Source organism: Diceros bicornis, chromosome 24 (assembly GCF_020826845.1).
Source record: "Diceros bicornis minor isolate mBicDic1 chromosome 24, mDicBic1.mat.cur, whole genome shotgun sequence".
NCBI classification, from domain to species: Eukaryota; Metazoa; Chordata; class Mammalia; order Perissodactyla; family Rhinocerotidae; genus Diceros; species Diceros bicornis.
The window spans coordinates 19,011,836-19,026,593 of record NC_080763.1 but is presented as its reverse complement, the minus strand read 5'-3'; the positions used below and the strand labels follow the sequence as shown (position 1 = coordinate 19,026,593).

At 39.0% G+C, this 14,758-nt stretch overlaps 1 pseudogene; it reads right to left on the bottom strand.

Annotated features, from left to right (window-relative positions):
- Nucleotides 1-7,645: 7,645 nt before the first annotated feature.
- LOC131420890 (disintegrin and metalloproteinase domain-containing protein 21-like) overlaps nt 7,646-14,758 on the bottom strand; it is a 120,103-nt pseudogene continuing 112,990 nt past the window's right edge.

Below are 14,758 nucleotides of genomic sequence, written 5' to 3'. Positions count from 1 at the left end.
TCTTGCAGCTTTTAGGATTCTCTCTTTATCTTTAGTTCTGGACATTTTGATTATGATGTGTCTTGGTGTGGGCCTCTTTGGGTTTATCTTGTTTGGGGCTCTCTGTGCTTCCTGTACCTGGATGTCTGTTTCCTTCCTTAGGTTAGGGAAGTTTTCATCTATTATTTCTTGAAATAGATTCTCTGCCCCTTTGTCTCCCTCTTCTCCTTCCGAGACACCTACAACACGGATGGTAGTGTGCTTGATCTTGTCCCAGAGGTCCCTTACACTGTCCTCACTCTTTTTAATTCTTTTCTCCTTTACCTGTTCAGCTTGGGTAATTTCTTCTAGTCTTTCATTCACCTCGCAGATCCGTTCTTCTGTATCCTCTACTCTGGTTTTGAGTCTCTCTAGTGAATTTTTCATTTCCAGTATCGTATTCTTCATTTCTGATTTTTTCTTCTTTATATCTTCCGTTTCTTTGTTCACCTTCTCACTGAGTTCATCTATTTTTCTCCCCAGATCAGTGAGCATCCTTAACACTCTTAGTTTGAACTCTCTGTTGGGTAGGTTGCTCATTTCTGTTTCACTTAGTTCCTTTTCTGGAGTTTCGTCCTGTTCCCTTACTTGGAATGCATTGCTTTGCCTCCTCATTTTTCCTCTTTCCCTGTGGTTGTGTCTGCGTATTAGGTAGGTCAGCTACGTCTCCTGATCTTGGATAGGTGACCTTATACAAGTGATGCCTTAGGAGTCCTACAGTGTGCTTCCCTCAGTTCTCAATGTTCCAGGGGTGACCCCTATGTGGGCTACATGTGTCCTTCTGTTGTGGCCGGTTTGCTCTACCTGTATGCGCCCAGGTAGGCCGAGTTATACTCCTGGTCAGCTATTGTAATGCTCAGCTGCTTGTAGTTGTTGTGGGCCCTTCAGTCTCTTTATCAGGTGTGAAGAGCCCCAGCACAGTTGGCTGCAAGTTCTAATATCACATTTGTGTTGCAGTATTTCTTTTTCTTTTTTTTTTAAATTTTTTGTTTATTGCAGTAACATTGGTTTATAACATTGTGTAAATTTCAGGTGTACATCATTATACTTCTATTTCTGCATAGATTACATCATGTTCACCACCCAAATACTAATTAAACCCATCACCACACACATGTGCCAAGTTATCCCCTTTGCCCTCCTCCCTCCCCCCTTCCCCTCTGGTAACCACCAATCCAATTTCTGGTTATGTGTTTGTTTGTTGTTATTATCTACTACTTAATGAAGGAAATCATACGGTATTTGACCTTCTCCCTCTGACTTATTTCACTTTGCATAATGCCCTCAATGTCCATCCATGTTGTCACAAATGGCTGGATTTCATTGTTTCTTATGGCTGAGTAGTATTCCATTGTGTATCTATGGCACATCTTCTTTATCCATTCGTCCCTTGATGGGCACTTAGGTTGCTTCCAAGTCTTGGCTATTGTGAATAACACTGCAATGAACACAGGGGTGCATGTATCTTTATGCATTGGTGTTTTCAAGTTCTTTGGATAAATACCCAGCAGTGGAATAGCTGGGTCATATGGTAGTTCTATCCTTGATTTTTTGAGGAATCTCCATACTGTTTTCCATAGTGGCTGCACCAGTTTGCACTCCCACCAGCAGTATATGAGAGTTCCCTTCTCTCCACATCCTCTCCAACACGTGTTGTTTCCTGTCTTGTTAATTATAGCCATTCTCTCGGGCATGAGGTGATATCTCATTGTAGTTTTAATTTGCATTTCCCTGATAGTTAATGACTTTGACATCGGTCTTAGCAACATATTTTCAAGCACCATGTCTGACCGGGCAAGAGAAACAATAGAAAAAATAAACAAATGGGACTACATCAAACTAAAAATCTTCTGCACAAGAAAGGAAACCATCAACAAAACGAAAAGACAACCTAACAATTGGGAGAAGATATTTGCAAACCATACATCTGATAAGGGGTTAATCTCCAAAATATATAAAGAACTCATGCATCTCAACAACCAAAAAACTACCAACCCAATTATAAAATGGGCAAAAGACCTGAACAGACATTTCTCCAAAGAAGATATACAGATGGCCAACAGACACATGCAGTATTTCCTTAAAGTGAGTAGGCCCCCAGCGTGGCAAGTTGTTAGGCTCAGGCGCTTACAATTGCTATAAGTCTCCAGCCTTTAGGTCTCTTGTCAGCTCTCTGATGATTGCAGCTGGGTGGGGTTGGCCTCAGGCATGGGAGCACCCAATTGTTTCAGGCTTTGGAAGGTGGGGCAAAGCCCCTATGTAGGTCTTTGAGAAGCACAAGTCTTCTGCATCTGACAAGCCCTGCCGCCCACGGGCCCACACACAGTCAACACAGTCCTGCCCCGTGTGTGCGCCCTGACCTCCTGAAGTGGACCCAGCCTCCCCATCGCGGGTGCCCCACACACTCCATCACCGCCCCACTCTCCACCCGCTCCTTGTGCACGCCCTGCCCCACTGAAGTGGGCTCAGTTGCCAGGCTGCAGAGAATCCAGTCACCAGTGTTTGCAGGCCCACACGTTGCCTGAGGGCTTGTTGTTGGGTGGGGCAAGTCTCTAGGGTGGGCTGCCTGCCCTGGCTGAACTGGGTTAAATCGGTGCTCTAGTGGGTGGGGCAGACCTGGGCTAGAGGCCCCAGGGAGAACTCTAATGGCTCTGTGTCAGCACGCCCACACCGGGCCACACCAATGGCCACCGCCAATGTCCCAGTCCGTGGAGAGGTCTCACGTCTCACCGAGATGCACTTAGGGCCTATCAAGTGAGTCTCTTTTCACCAAAGCACTATGCACCTTTCTTTTTGGTGATTTTCAGTTGCTTTCTGAAACGGGTGAGTTTGTGTGTGGGCCCTTTAAGGGCCGGTTTTAATTTCTTTGTGAACCAGCTTTTCTGGGGGTACTCCTCAATGTTTTAGTAGCAGGCAAAGTCAGATATTATGCCACTCGTCTCGGTTTTGCTGGGACCACAAAATGCCCACAGTGGGGGCGCTCCCCGGCTCAGGACCCCCACGCCTCCAGGGAGCGCTGCATACCTGTGGGCTGCTCCCCGGCAGCCATGCAGCTGGCGGCTTGTGAAGGCGGTGTTTTTTCTCTCCCGATGGGAGTTTCTGCCTCTTCCACCTCAATTAGGGTTGTCCTTTGTTGCAGGAGTTCCTCTTATCCAGTTTTCTGTTCTCTCTCAGGGGTAATTTTTCCACGAGTAGTTGTAAATGGGCTGTGTCCACGGGAGGAGGTGAGTTCTGCTTACGCCGCCATCTTGACTTCCCCCAGAGTCTTTAAATTTAATCAGGTTAGAGAGCCAATTTCAGAAATCCCAGAACCAGTTCAGACTCTGCTTACGCCGCCATCTTGACTTCCCCCAGAGTCTTTAAATTTAATCAGGTTAGAGAGCCAATTTCAGAAATCCCAGAACCAATTCAGAAAACTCATGCTTAAAATTCTGTTACTCTTGGGGCTGGCCCCGTGGTCGAGTGGTTAAAAGTTTGGCATGCTCCACTGCGGCGGTGCAGGTTTGCGGCTTCAGATCCCAGGCGCGACCTGCGCCACTCATCACCCGTGCTGTGGTGGTATCCCACATACCAAATGGAGGAGGATTGGCATAGATGTTAGCTCAGGGTGAATAGTCCTCAGCAAAAAAAAAAAAAAAAGAGAAAAAATTCTGTTCTCTAGAACCACTCCTAGTATCAAAGTCTATATTAGTCAGGGTTCTTCAGAGAAGTGGAACCAATGAGATATGTGCTCACATGGTTACGGAGACCGAGAAGTCCCACGATCTTCCATCTACAAGCTGAAGAACAAGGAAAGCTGGTGGTGTAGTTCATTCTGAGTCTGAAGGCCTAAGAATCAGGGGAGCGGATGGTGTAAAACCCAGTCCAAAACCGAAGGCCTGAGAACGAGGAGCACTGATGTCCAAGGGCATGAGAAAATGGATGTCTCAGCTCAAGCAGAGAGAGGGAATTTGCCCTTCCTCTGCCTTTTTGTTCTATTTAGGCCCTCGGTGATCTGATGATACCCCCTGCATTGGTGAGAGTGACCTTCTTTACTCAGTCAACTGATTCAAATGCTAATGTCTTCCAGAAACATCCTCACAGACATACTCAGAAATATTTTACCAGCTATCTGGGCATCTGGATACGTAAAATTAGCCATCACAGGGATGTAAAATAAACCCATATCTCAAGGGGAGGAATGTCAAGGAATTTGCAGCCCTCTTTAATTTGCCAAAGGTACCGCACTCCATTGGTGTGATTATGGGGAACATAGATTCACATACAGTGCAGGTGGTAATGGCAACTGGTAGAGCCTCTATGGAGTGGAATTTGTTGATATCCAGCAAAAATACATGTGCACTTAACTTTGGGCCCAGCAATCCTTCTTCTGGAACTTTGTCCCAGAGCTATGTTTCAAAACTTGGAAATTACTCTGGTATAAGGTTATTTAAGGCATATTAATAGGAAAAGATTGGGAGCCACACCAATGCCTACCCGTAGAGGACCAATTGAATAAAATATGGTACTTCCACACATTGGATACTTGCAACATTAAAAACGGATAAACAAGATTTCCTTACAGTAATATGACATGATCTCCAGGACCTGTTCTTATGGGACAAAAAGCCAGATTCATCACAGTATATATAATATGCTGCTACTCTTTCTGTAAGTGACAAAAAAAAAAAAAAAGATATTTTCACATATTGAGGTATGTAGGGTAACTGTTCGGGTTCAAAATCAATTCGACTTGAACTAAAAAGCCTGACTTATGGCCTATCAAACATACATTGTACATCTGTTTTAACCATTAAAATAGAGAACGCACTCTCTTAAGAATGCATGCTTCCCCTCCTATGCCCTACTGGTAACGCCTGGGTTAGTCCCTTTCCTGACATCAGGGTCATGTTGACCTGCTAATTTGCAACTGAATACTTCTTTGAAACTTTGATGAAAATGTATCCTGGGTGTATTTAATGTCTCTTCTTTGTTCTAAAAAGATATGACTGTGCCGAAAACCGTGCTTCTCCGCAACGCTTTCTAAGGCCTTCCCGGGTTATAATCCTCACTCAGGCCCAAGTAAAACTCACCTTATTTCTCTTATCTATAAAATGGTTATTGGTTATTTTGCATCGACATAAGGAAGAGGACTGATTCAAATATGCACACTTATTTGCTTATATTTGCAAAAAAGAAAGATTGGATAAATAAACCAAAAACTAATGACATGTTTACTTGAGAGGAATGGAGAAAATAAGGTGGAGGAAGAGTCTGGGATAGAAATAAGACTTATTTGAACAGCATCGGTTATCTGGTTTCAATTTAGGATCATGTTAATGACTATACAATATAAACAAAAATTGACCCCCCCCAAATACCAATGACTCAAAATTGAAAACAAACTGAAATAAAGGAACCTATATGCCTGTCATGTTGATGACATAAAAACACAGGCAATAGAATTGTTTCAAGTGACTTTCAAATGCTGTCTTGTTGTAATAATATTGGTATTGTTATTTTGAAAGTATTTGATATATAGTATAGGGTAAAGCAAAAAGTAGCAAAGTTAATATAAGAGAAAAAAGTTACAAGTAAATCAAAGAAGTCAAAAATTTTAGTCTTCCATTTTTGAAAGAAAATATTAATATGAACTCATGATTTTTAATCTTTATTCATGTATAATTTACTTACAATATCTTGAATGTACTCATTCTAAGTGTAACAGAAGAATGAGTTTTGACACATATATACACATGGATCAAGATATAGAACAATACCGTTACCCCCTAAATTTCCTTGTGCCACTTAGCAATCAGTCCCCCCAACCTCTACCTTATGCAGCCACTCATATGATTTTTATCACTATAGAATATTACCTATTCTAGAATTTCCTATAAATTCAATCAAATAGTATTATTCTTTTGAGTCTTGCTTTGTTCACTCAGCATTTTTTTCCTGAGATTCATCCAGTTATTGCTTTATCAGTGGTTTGTTCTTATTTTACTGCTGAGCAGTATTCCATTATGAGATTCTAACAAAACTTGTTTTTTCAATCACCTGTTAATGAACTTTTGGGTTGTTTCCAGTATTGCAGCTGTTTATGAATGAAGCAGCAGTGGACATTCACATACCAGTCTTTTGGAGAAAATGTGTTTGATTTCTGCTGAACATCTAAGAATAGAATTATTGAGTATAGAGTAGTGTATATTTAATTTTATAAGAAACTGCCAAAAGTGTGTTCCAGAGTGGTTATAACAGTTTACACTCCCACTAACAAGGGATGAAAACTCCAGTTGCTCTGCCCCACCCCTGACTCCTGGAACCATCAGACTTTTAATCTTTACCATTTTAGTGGGTCTGTAGTGGGACGTAATTGTGCTTTAACTTGTGTTTCCCTGATGACTAATGATGTTGAGCATTTTTTTATGTGTTTATTAACCATTTTCACATCTTTTTTTGGAAGTTTTTTTTACATATATGTACACTGAATATTTTCTCCCAATCATTTTCTTACCAGTGTCCTTGGAAGAGCAGAGAAGTATACTCAAAACAGAAAATAGCCAGAGGATGCAAAGTGTGTAAAGCATAATGGAAAATGATATCAAAAAGGTCACTTGACACAATGTACAAAGAGTGCCATTCAGAAGTTACTGGGACCATATATGGAGAGTATCTGATTAGATATGTGTTTTCAAGACAGGATTTCCAAAAACACTGAGGATAGACTCAGAAGACAAATTGAGAAAAAGAGACTGGTGAAGGGCAAGTACCAAAGATAGCATTATAATACACATATTTTAAATACTCAAAGTTCAATTTTGAGCAAGAGCTGTAGCAGTTTTAAAAAGAGGACCAAAGTATTATTTTTACTTTTCCTAATTAATTTCATGCAATTAGTAATCTATTCAAATTAGTTACTCCATTCAAATGTTTATTGTGCACTAGGCACCATTCTAGGTATTGGGATACAACAGTGAGCAAAACAGATAAAAAGAACACTGCCCTCATGGAGATTATATTCTGGCATTCAAAGCAAATACTCCAAGAGGGTACCCAAACTGCCAAATGACGGCAAAGAGTTAGAGCAGACATGCTTGACTAGGAAGAACAGAGGGAACAGGGTCAGGAGTTTTTATTAAACAAACAACAATTTGTTTACATTTTAACAAGAATTCATTTTTTTCTCTCTTTTGGTTACCAAATAAACCCAAGAGGTTGGGCGGGACAAGCAATGTTATCATCCTCCTTTTCAGATTTTGGAGCAGAATGTTAGAAAATTTAAGTAATTTTCCCAACTTTATTACATCTCTTTTGATAGTAAGCACTGTCACTACAGGAAATCCCATTCTGCACATATCCATGTTCTGGGCACCGATGGGATGTCCCATCGTACCACTCTGGAAGTCGCATTCATTGAACTGATGTCTACAGAGTTCCCCTGATGGCATGAACCTGCAGTTTCTGCTGCTTCTATGCATGTCATTAGGAAAACATTTCCATGATTCCAAATCCCAATCCCAATCCAAATCACATAAGTACCCAACTGCTGATAAATGAAATCAACTATGCGGACAACAAGAAATACATGCTCTGCACCTTTGAGAAGTTACTTTGGGAGTAAACAGAGAGACAAGACTCATCCCTGGGTCCTCACATGTCTGTCTCCTGCCTTTCCCATGAGTCATATTCGTGCTCAAGAAACACAAAGAGAACTAGCAGGGGGAAAATGGAGCTTTATTTGCTGCTTACAACAATGAACAGTAGATAGGTGGATGTTAGGAATTACCTTTGCTTGATGGCAATGTTTCTGATACTGATAGAAGGGAAGGTCTCTGTGTTTTTCTGTAAACTGTCCGAAATGTGCTCAGTTTTAGACATGTAGTAACATTTCTACTGCCAACAGACTAAAAGTTAATAATGCACAGGATGTTAAATGAGAGGCATTTTCTTAACCTGCAGAATGAGCCGTAGTCTCCTTGGGACCAAAATGTTTTAGACGGTACATAAATAAAGCAGTCAACAGTAAAAGCAAAACAGATAAACTAAGAATCACAACGAGTGGCGAGAAAACTCCTCTTCTGGCAGATGCTGGGCCACTGTCAATACTACCTCCATAGCCTCTGTGCAGGCAGTAGGGTGGGGACCACCCATAGGTGCAGTGGCAGTGATGTTTATTATTGCAGATCCCCTTCATGTTGCAGGTCTCAGGCAGGCAGACTTGTGGCAGGAGAGACAGACTGACACACTTCTTGTGTATGCAGATCTTTCCTGGCCCACACATGTGCCATCTTTCACTTCACCAACAGCAGGTGTGTCCATCCCTAAATGATAGCCAATACCCCAGCAGGTGACACCATTGATATGAGTGTGCTGCAAAGTAGAGTGATCTCTCAGACAGGGAATGTCTCCCACATTCTCACACTGAACCCTCCCACAAAAGATATCCAAAGTATTACATTTTAGGTATGTTGTGCCATTTATACCACAGTGGCCAAAATGGCTTCCCTGGGAGTTGATTTCTTTATAGCAATTCTGAGATCACTCTTTGTGCCTTCACCAAAAATCTCCCTGCACTGCTCATCATGGGTATTACATCTCTTGATAGCAGTAGGCACTGTCACTACAGGGAATCCCGTCCTGCACATATCCGTCTTCTGGGCACTGATGGGATGTCCCATTGCGCCATTCTGGAAGGTCGCATTCATTGACCTGATGTCTACAGAGTTCTCCTGGTGGTATGAACTTGCAGTCTTTGCAACAAAGCCCAAAAGCACAAGCAGCCCCAGGCCTCAGAGTGCAGTTCAACAGACAACAGGGATCTTGTTCACATTGCTTTATAGATCCACAGTCACATTCTTCTTCTCCTTCAACCACACCATTCCCACAGCGCTTCAGCATAAAGACTTCCCCTGGACTTGGAGGACTGTGGGGACATGATCCTTGGTTTAAAGCGGTCTTTGTAAAATCTGCATAACTACAATTGGTGAATCTCTCTGCTGGCACTCTGACAGCATTCATGATGCAACCACCTTGTCCACACAAACAGAATTCTTCATCATGTCGCATACCCAAAGTATGACCTAACTCATGGGCCACCGTGAGGGCAAAAAGAGACCAAGGGTCTCCTTGGAAATTATTAATAAAAATAGTAATACAGAGATCCCTTGTACTCCTTATGCTGTTTGCTCAAATAAAAACATCCTGCAGCACTTAGTATAATATAACCACAGTGTGGACATTGATACAGTCAATATAGAGAATATTTCCACCACCACAGGATCTCTCACATTGCCCTTTTACAGCCAAACCCAGTTCCTCCCCACCCCCAGCCACCCCTTAACCCCTAGCTACCACTAATCTGTTCTCCACTTCTATAATTTTGTAACATAAGAATGGAATCATACCATATAGAAATTTTCAGAATTGGCTTTTTCCACTTAGCTTAGTCTTTTGGAGATTCATCCAGGTTATTGTATGTATTATGAGTTCAATCTTTCTTATATCTGAATAGCATTTCATGGTATGCATGTACCACAGTGTGTTTAACCACTCACCCACTGAAGGACACCTGGGTCGTTTCCAATTTGGAGGTATTACAAATAAAGCTGCTATACACATTTGTGCACATGTTTTTGTGTGATCTTCATTCTTCTGGGATAAATGACCAGACATGAAATTCCTGAATTGTATATTAGCTGCCTTTATAGTTTTCTTTTTTGAAAACTGCCAAAATATTTTCAAGAGTGATTGTACAGTTTTACATTCCCACCATTAATGTACGAGTTATCCCATTTCCTCACCTTGTTATCACCATTTGGAGATGTCACACTTTTTCACTTTTAGCCAGATATTGGAGGAAGCTAGAAGAATTGAAAATTCACAAGAGTGTGCTATAATTTTCTGTTTAAACATAAAATTTGTCTCTACAGTCACCCTCCTTTTTGATCAAAGATAACCAAAGTAAGATTATTCTTGTTTACAAAATAAGTTAATCTCGTTAGATTTGACCTGATTATTTACATAAGTGCAGCAGGAATGATAATTGACCACATAGGCCTTTTTGAGTTTGCTTTGCTGGGACTTTTTATAAAGAATCTCAGATTAGACTTTTAAAAGCCTCTCAAGGCTAAGAAGCCAAGCCAAAAACTCACCACTAGACATCACTTGTGGTAACTACAAATTTGGATCAATTCCTCTCTTCTCAAGGTCCCCAAAGTGTCACAAAGTTTCTAGGTATGCCAGGAAATAACCTTCCTTATTCACGTAGGAGATTGGAAACACTGGAAGCCAGGTATCAGGCTGGTTTTTCCAGGAGGGCATTGTAAGCACTGGGTCCATAAAGTCAACTTTTCTTCCTTAAAGCTGCCCGGCCATGTCTGATTCTACGCGTCATTCTCAAATATCGCATTCCATTTAAAGCCTTGGTGATATAACCAATGTTTTCAATTGTGTTATGTTGAATGGAGAACAGATTTTTATTGAACTAATGCTAAATAACTATATTGCCACAAAAATAAAAATGATAAGTTTCTGAATTTTGGAGGGATTATATAGGGAAAAAAAGATAAATTTTTTTTTTTGCAAAAATATATTCTATTAAATTGTTATGGGTTATAGATAGTTTGAGAGAAAAGAGAAAGTTGATTCTTATATCCGGAAATGAGAACATTAAAGATTCAGAAAGTTTGAAACAAAAGCTGTAAAATTATAATCATTCTTCATTGGTTCATTTAGTCCCATATAATCAGTTCTTGTTTTGCTTGATCTTTGGTTAGCAGTTTCATGAATGTATCAACTTCTTCACTAAAGTTCTGGAAATCCTTACTTTGTCCAGTAGCATGGTCTAAAAGTTAGTTAAGCAATGCTGTTATGATGCATTCTGGCCTGTAGCAGATTGCAAACATTTTCAAAGAAGAATCAAAGCAAAATAAAAATGATCTGTGGACGACAAAGGACTTAAAATGGCCATGGTTAACGATCTGATGAGAGAGCATTTCACAAGGAAATATGGTTATTTCTCTAACATGCAAAATTTTAAGATAACAACTGGAATTATGGCTGATAACATTATATCAGAACATGTCATGGACAGTGTGGTCATTGGCAAATTTCTATGAACTTCATAAAATTTCTGAGATATTTATATTAATAATATTTATGCATACACACATAACATAGAGAAGAATAAGCATCTCTTATTTGACAATGCTTTACATGCAATTCAACATATCAAATTATTTGGAACATTTCTCTTTTTATAAGGAGAAAGAACAAGTCTTGAGATTTTTCAGGGACCCTCTTTCAACATTTGAAAGAAGACAAGATAATATCAATAGTTTGGAAAAAGCATTTGACAAAACACAATATCCATTCATGATAGAAAACAACAACAACAAGAAAAAACAAAATTCTTAGCAAACTAGGAATAGAGAGGAATTTCCTCAACTGGATAAAGGATATCTACAAAAAGTCTATGCCTAATATCATACTTAATGATGAAAAACTGGAAGCTTTTCCACTAGGATCAGAAACAAAGCGACAATGTCCCCTCTCACTACTTCTTCTCAAAATCATGCTAGAAGACCTAGCTAATGCAATAAGACAAGAAAAGGAAATAAAATGTATACAGATTGGGAAGGAAGAAATTAAACTGTCTTTGTTCTCAAATGACATAATCATCTATGTAGAAAATCTGAAAGAATCAACAAGAAACCAAGAAGCATTTTTAGCAAGGTTGCAGGATATAAGGTTAATATGTAAAAAAATCACATTCCTATATACCAACAATGAGCAAATAGAATTTGAAATGAAAAACACAATACCATTTACATTAGCACCCCCAAAAATGAAAGCTTAGGTACAAACATTAAAAAATATGTACAAATCTATATGAGGAAGACTACAAACCTTCAAGAAATCAAAGAAGAACTAAATCAAGGGAGCGAGATTACATGTTCAAGGATAGGAAGACTCAATATTATCAATATGTCAGTTCTTCGCAACTTGATCCAGATATTCAACAAAATCCCACTCAAAACTAGCAAGTTATTTTTTTGGATATTGACAAACTGATTCTAAAGATTATATGGATTGAGAAAAGACCCAGAATATCCAACACAATATTGAAGGAGAAGGACAAGGTCAGAGGACTGCCACTATCCAGCTTGAAGACTTACTAAAAAGCTACAGTAATCAAGTCAGTGTGGTATTGATGGAAGAATAGACAAATAGGTCAATGGAGCAGAATAGAAAGCCCAGAAATAAACTGCCATAAATATAGTCAACTGATCATTGATAAAGGAGCAAAGGCAATTTAATGGAGATAAAACAGACTTTTCAACAAATGGTACTGGAACAACTGGACATCCACATGCAAAAACAGTGATTCCAGACACAGACCTTACACCTTTCACAAAAATTAAGTCAAAATGGGTTCTAGACCTAAATCTAAAACACAAAACTGCAAGACTCCTGGAAAGTAACATAGGAAAAAATCTAGATGGCGTGGGGTATGGCAATGACTTTCTAGATACAACACCAAAGGCATGATCCATGAAAGTAATAATTGATAAGCTGGACTTCAGTAAAATTAAAAACTTGTGCTCTGTGAAATACATTGTCAAGAGAATGAGAAGACAAGACACAGATTGGGAGAAAATATTTGCAAAACACATATCTGATAAGGAACTGTTAGGCAAAATATACAGAGAACTCTTAAAATGCAACAACAAGAAAATGAGTAACGTGATTTAAAAATTGGCCCAAGACCTGAACAGACACCTCACCAAAGTAGAAATACAGATGGCAAATGAGCATATGAGAAGATGCCCCATATCATATGTCATCAGGGAAATACAAATTAAAACGAGTTACCACTACACACTTACTAGAATGGCCTAAATCCAGAACACTGAAACATCAAATGCTGGTGAGGATGTGGAACAAAAAGGATTCTCATTCATTGCTGATGGGAATGCAAAATTCTACAGCCACTTTGGAAGACAGTTTTGCAGTTTATTACAAAGCTGAACATACACTTGTCATATGATCCAACAATCATGCTTCTTGGTATTTATCCAAGGACTTGAAAAGTTATGTCCACACAAAAACCTGCATATGGATGTTTGTAGCAGCTTTATTCATAATTACCGAAACTTGGAAGAACCAAGACGTCCTTCAATAGGTGAATGGATAAATAAACTGTGGTACATCCAGACAATGGAGTATTCTTCAGCACTAAAAAGAAATGAGCTATCAAGCCATGAAAAGATATGGAGGAACCTTAAATGTATATTATTAAGTGAAAGAAGCCAATCTGGAAAGGCTACATACTATGTGATTCCAACTATATGACATCCTGGAAAAGGCAAAACTATGGAGACAGTAAAAAAGATTAGTGGTTGCCAGTGTTAGGGAGGAGAGTGGGATGTATGCGTAGAACACAGAGGATATTTTTTGGGTGACAAAAATGCTCTGTATAGTACTATAATGGTGGATACATACCATTATGCAATTGTCAATTCTGATAGAATATACGACACCAAGAATGAACCCTAACGTAAACACTATGGACTCTGGTTGATTATGATGTGTCAATGTATGTTCTTCAAATGTAACAAATATACCATTCTTGTGGGATGTTGATAGTGTGGGAAGCTGTGCATGTGGGGCTGGGGGAGGGAGTATACGGAAACTCTGTTTTTTCTGCTCAATTTTGCTGTGAAACTAAAACTCTTCTAAAAAATAAAGTCTATTTTTAAAAAACCCCATAGGATACATCTTAATGACCTTGGGATTGGCAGTGGTTTCTTAGATATCACAACAAAAGAAAAAGTAGTTAAATTAGACTTCATCAAAATTTAAAACTATCATGCATCAAATAACACTATCTACAGAGTCAAAAGGAAATCCATGGGATGGGAGAAAATATTTACAAATCATATACCTGGTAAAAGTCGACTATCCAGAATATCTAAAAAACGCATGCAACTCCACAACAAAATGACAAATCCAATTTAAAAATAGGTAAAGGATTTGAACAGTCATTTATGCAAAGCAGCATTTATGCATTGCTTTATCCGTAAAGCAATGCTTTATGCAAAGCATTTATGCATACAAATGGCCAACACGTACATGAAGATGATCAACAACATTAGCCTTCAGGGAAACAGAAATCAAAACCACAATGAGATACCAGTTCACACTCACTAGGATAGCCCTAACTTAAAAAAAATAAAATAACACATCTTGGTAAGGATTTTGAGAAATTGGAATGCTTGTTCTTTGTTGGTGGGAATGTAAAATACGGCAGCCATTTGCGAAACAATTTGGTGGTTCCTCAAAAAGTTTAACATAGAATTACCATATGATGCAGCAATTCCACTTATAGGTGTATACCCAAAATAACTGAAAACTGATGTTCCAATGAGAACTTGTACAAATATGTTCATAGAAGCACTGCTTACAACAGCCAAAAGGTGGAAATAACGTGCTGAAGAAAATAACATATGTTGGAGAAAATTTAGTTCTAAAACTGGATTATGATGATGGTGTATAACTGTATACATTTACTAAAAAAATAATTGGATTGCATTTTATGTTATGCAAATTATACTCAATAAAACTGTTACATATGGCAAGATAGCTACATACAAAATCAACATTCAAAAAAATAATTGCATTTCTATATACCAGAAACAGAAGATGAAATTAAGGTAAAGATACCAGTTACAATAGTATGAAAAATAGAAAATACTTA